Here is a 6130-nt window from a genome sequence, read left to right as displayed (position 1 = left end):
CTACTTTTCATTACTCAACATAATAGACTTGAACACAATTTTCACATCTTGACTCTAAATAATTGATTGACAGATTAATTGATTAATTGTTCTTTTACCAGCTACTCAGATTAAAGTTTTATGTAACAATACAAAAATATTACACCTGGTATCATACTGATTAATTGGTAATAGAATCAACTTCCAATACACAAACATTCCAAAATAAAGCCTTTCCCATCTTACTTGGTGTGTAATGATTTACCTGTGTTAACTTTTCTCAATTATTTACATGATTGGAATGTATACACTGCCTTTTAAGTTTAATAGTGGCTGTGATTGTCACGATGTAGCAATGTATGGTAAGGTGAGTAACTCAATACATTGTTCAGGAGGCTACACTTCAAAGAAAAACCAACTAGAAATTAAAAATGAAGGTGAATTTGATGTGATCAAGATTGTTGGTTATTGTATGTAATACTGAATTGTTCGATTGTTAATACACAACTAAGAAACATGTATCAACTTTATTAAAATCCAAACCTACCCTAAATAATTCTGCTTGTATCTGGTATATTTGATTGCTGCTGGCTGTTTCACTGCAACATTGACCAAAATTGACGTGATCATTCTCCATTGTAATTACGTTCATAAGACATTTGAAAATAGCTCAAATCAACTTCGAATATATAATAAAATGCACAATTCTCATGTTGATGGAAAGTTTGTAGAAGACTGACATACATGACATGTTCTGTAAATGCTACAAACACATAAAGCAAAGTTTATAAAATTAGTCTATACTATATTAGATTCAAACTATTTTACTTAAGGTTGTACAGTCATTAATCCTATGCACTTATAAAGGCTGCAATGGATTGTAACCTCCCAAAGGAGTTGAGGGCCATTGATCCATGCCAGGGGTAATAATTGTAAGCCCCTTGAGCTTTCAGGAGGAAAGGTGCATTTTATCTCAACACTGTGTGAGAAGAGCCTTTAGCTCAACAGTCTATCAAGTTTAAATAAAGCCTAATAATATTATAAATTCTCATTATTATTATTATTATTATTATTGTTAGCATATCATATTACAGCAAACCAAATTATGTACACATACAGGGGTAAATGGCATAGTGTGAATTAAGGCCTCTGAAATGTTTGTGACAGGATTACCAAATACATATTATCAATTATCACAAAATCATTAATCATAAATTTACAAAATGATAATTAGATGCCAGCTTAATTTGCAAATAAGTACTCTCACAATTAATTTCAGAAATCATATTATCCCTGTGATTGAATGCCATTATGTAAATGAGATCTAATTGAAATCGAATATTGCATCATGTATTAGTATTTTAAATCTTTACATTCAGATTTTCAACTCTTTCAGTGAAAAATACAATACCAGAGGAAATAGTTTCAACACAATGCTGACATCACAAAGGTACACTTGGATAATTGAAAACAATAAACACATCAAAGTATTTTCTGTGTTGCTATACATTGCAAGATAAAATCCAGAGTGATATACTCAATGAAAAAAAGAGCACAATTTCAAACTGTAACCAATACACTATTTGTAATGTAGTTTAATACTATAGGAAATGTTGTTTGGCTATGCTTGACTAGTGAACTTACAATTTTATGTTGCATATCGTTCAAGAATACAATACAACCAATCTCAGACCACTATAGAATCAGTGGTATGAGACCAAATGAATGGTATTACTACCCAATGAATGACAAGATCTGTATAATAAGGTAAGAATTGTACTGCTTTATGAAAACTTCTTGGATGTTGTGAAAATATATGGTCATACTTGAATGTAAAAATGCAGGTTTAAATAGTTTGTATGATAGGCTAGACATCTTCCAACCACAGAGAGAACAGCCTCAACCTCCCACTCCAGTGGTAGGCATGGAAATCAATTAACCATTCCTTTACATCTTTACATCTATAGATGGATGAGGTTAGTATTCACCTAAGTTTTATGTACACACACAAGGTTCACTGTCATACATATTGGAGAAAGTCAAATGAAAGATCATAACACATTTTCCTAAATATTCAATAATTCTAGTAACTGCTGGCAATAGACATGCAAATCAGTAAAAGTGAGCTGCAATAACAAATGTAAACAAACATAATGATAAAGAAAACTTTCAAAAATGGCAGAAAATAATCTTGGTATAAAATCCACTAATAAAGCAGAAGAACCTGGGATTAAAATAATCATCAAATACAACATGTAATTGATGACAAGGGATTGTTGTCATGGATACCATGAAATGAAACATAACTTTGTTTGTTCAGCCATAATTTGGGTTACCCTTGTGTCCAGTAAATCTCTCTACTGAAAGTTACTTTTTTTCTGCATATGTGTTTCTGGTAAGCCTCCATTGTATTTCATGTACATCTGTATTCAATACCTTTCTACTGTGAGTGGAGGACATCCTGTGGGTATGGCGACAGAATGTGACCATACATCGTAAAATCTGTCCTCTACCAGACTTAGTGTAGAACCGAGGTTTGGAGCTGTACTTTGATTCGTCAAGACAGCAAGTAGTTCACTCTCTTCGTCAGATTCTGATGGCCAGTCATAAGACCTGAGTTGCCATAGAAACTGTGGTACACTACTTCGACAATTGCAACCTGGCATGAGCACAGGGAGAAATCGTGATCTAACTTCCCTTGACTGACAAGATTCTCTCTTCATCTCATTGTATATCCATCTGTTAACAAAAAAAAGTAAAAAATAAATTCTACTAAGGTGTAAAAAAACCATTGTGTGGTTCTGATTACGCTCAATTTTAGAATAGGTGGGGTAGGTAGATTTTTTATTTTACTTTTTCATATGTGAGTGTCTAGTTCAGGTAGTTATGTTTTCGGTTGTTTTCCATATGGTCTCTGTGTTTTTAGTTAGATGTACAGCCAATACAGATTGGAAGAAAAGTGTTATATTGTCTTTTTAAGGTGGGGGTAGGGTAACCGGAATTAAAAAATTACTTTTTAGGCTTAAACAAAAATTCTTTTTAGCTATGTATCTATACATGGTAACTCAATATGGGGTTCATCATTTTCAAGAATTTTTTCTAAATTAGTGATTTTGTAAAAGTGCAAGTGAAAACTTCTCCAGTGTATTTTAAGAGAACAATAAAGACATGCACAGCTTTTTACTTGGTCAAAGGTGTTCAAAGATGTAATGGAATCAACAGAAAGAGGAACCCAGAGTATATTATCATAAGACTAAACTAGTATAACCTCAGATATGTAAAACATCACCTAGTTTACAAAAGGTGTACATCAGTGTACTGGTACATGTACCGTTGAAATATGAAAGTATGAATTTACAATATCGTAATGTATCTCTATAATATTAATGTGTAACTTATATAAATGCACCTTAGAATTACAAATACTACTGCTTACCGTATATTGAAATATCTTTCTTTATTCTGTACATCATAATCAACACAACATTCTCTGATGTAGTCAGGTGAACACAGGACAATTATAAAGGTACTCTGTAATTCAAGTACAAAGAAAAAAATTAGACAACAATAACATTACACTCATTATCGCAGCTTTCTGACAGAGTTGTATGTTATTCAATAACTACAACCGGAAAAAATTCTGCAAAAACAGCTTAACTTCCATTACTGGTCTTATCACCAGTTCTTTGGGTCAACAGAGCTAAACACCGAAGGTAACATAAGGATGACATGGTTTTTGAATTTGTAACCCTACAGTGTGGACCCAGTAATCAGATAACAGTTTTAGTAATTGGACATGAAATTTTATGTCAGTTTACGTTTTTGTCTTGTGCATGTACATTATGACTTTATGCTATTCCTTTGATTTGAATACACTGCTAAAGAATCGTCATTTTTTATCTAATCATTGTTACACTCATTTTGCCAGAGAAATGATTATGAATTCTGTCTTATTTCGAGTTCAATGGCAGTGAGTCTGTGTCTGGACATGTGAAAAGAAATGTTGTCCGATATCTGATAAAATTCTTTGCTCCAGATACATTCATATTTTTGTTGAAAAAACACCCACATTTCATTGAAAATGTCACATTATTTTGTAAAAGTACTGGCAGAAATACATCAGAAAGACTATCATAGATCTAAATGACAATGAAATTGTATTTTAGTTACTTTTAGTAAAATTATAGTGTATTTTGTTTTTAGGAAAATGCTTGACATCTTCATCAGTGTTGACACAGAACTTTGTGATCACAGTGTTATTAGTGCTCCCAATACCAACAAATCAAGCTTTAGCATCACCTTTTCTTTTATATGAATGCTTGACCATGACAATGTAACGATTCCAGAGAAAACAATAACGATTCCAGAGAAAACATGGAGGAGCCGATAACTGTCCAAAAACTGGGTCATTTCGAAAAATGTGCATCGAAATGTGCAGGGAGTAGATATATAGACTAACTTACTGGTAGTTGACCACTCAGAAAGTTAAACAAATAAGAAGTGAGACCTTACAGTTTGGAAGACTTCGATAGAAACAATGTGACACAAACAGGAGTTGAGAACATACCTTTTGAAAGACTTTAAGCAACCATCCACAAAGGTCCTGGCACATGTTGTAGAATTCTGGGTCAGCAAAATCTCCCATTGTTAAATCAGTGTAAGCTTGTACATTCCTGTCACATAGGAACTTTGCGAGGGACTTTGCCTCATTATACTGAGCACATGCAAATGTGATAAAGACACACTCTGAAGTTTCTCTTGCTTCCTGACCATGTTCATGAAATGATGTTGTCTTGTGGATAATGCTCTTCCTTGTTTTGGTTATCCCATCTTTTCCCAAGATTGAGTCCCAAGTTTTATTATCTTTTCCCTGTTTATCAGATTCAGTACTTTTCATCTGTGCTAGTGGAATATTTCTTGACTTTTCTAATTGTAATTCATCTTTCCTTTTACTATTTGGCCTATTTTGACTTTGGCACTTACGTTTCAGCCGAGCTAGAAAGTTTTTGCACTTGTTGTGCCAAGAGCCATTTCTTTTGCGCTTATGCTTTTGGTTTGACAAATCTCCACTCATGGATAATTGTTCACCAGCAGAATTTGGATTGCCTTCATTCTCTTGTGATGTATTTGGCATAACTTGATATGTCTGGTTTGAAAAATCTACACTCATGGGCAATTGTTGAATGGCATACTTTTGACCAACTTCATTCTCTTGTGGCGTATTTGGACTAAGTTGATAAGTCTGGTTTGAAGAATCTCCACTCATGGATAATTGTACATCACCAGAATTTGGATTGCCTTCATTCTCTTGTGATGTATTTGGCATAAGTTGATATGTCTGGTTTGAAGAATCTCCACTCATGGGCAATTGTTGAATGGCATACTTTTGACCAACTTCATTCTCTTGTGGCGTATTTGGACTAAGTTGACATGTTTGGTTTGAAGAATGTCCACTCATGGATAATTGTTCACAAACAGAATTTGGATTGCCTTCATTCTCTTTTGGTGTGTTTGGCATAAGTTGATATGTCTGGTTTGAAGAATCTCCACTCATGGATAATTTTTCACCAGCAGACATTTGATTGTCTTCATATTTCTCTTGTGATGTATTTGGCATGAGGTGATATGTTTGGTGTGAATAATCTCCACTCATGGGCAATTGTTGAATGGCATACTTTTGACCAACTTCATTCTCTTGTGGTGTATTTGGCCTGAGTTGATATGTTTGATTTGAAGTATGTCCCCTCATGGATAATTGGTTGACAGCAGACTTTTGATTGTCTACATTCTCTTGTGCTTTATTTGGTATGGGTTGATATGTTTGATTTGATGAATGACTAGTTGTGGGTAAATACTCAACAGTACAATCAGGATAGTTTTCATCTTCATGACCAATTTGCATTTGTGGCTCTTTTGGCCTGGCTCCCTGTCTCTCATACTGCTCAATTGATGGCCGTGAGTCTGATTGCCATAGCCCTTCATGTCTATCATTTGCTGACCAGCTTCTGTCATCATTAGGTAAATGATAATCGTCAACTTTAGATTCTTCATCAATTTCGTATCCACTGTCAGAATCACTAGGGTTGTATTCATCTTCACGTGCTTGACGATCACCTCCATTGTCACCCATTTTATGCTCCACTCAAATTAT

Source organism: Glandiceps talaboti, chromosome 1 (assembly GCF_964340395.1).
Source record: "Glandiceps talaboti chromosome 1, keGlaTala1.1, whole genome shotgun sequence".
NCBI classification, from domain to species: Eukaryota; Metazoa; Hemichordata; class Enteropneusta; family Spengelidae; genus Glandiceps; species Glandiceps talaboti.
This window is presented reverse-complemented; position numbering follows the sequence as displayed.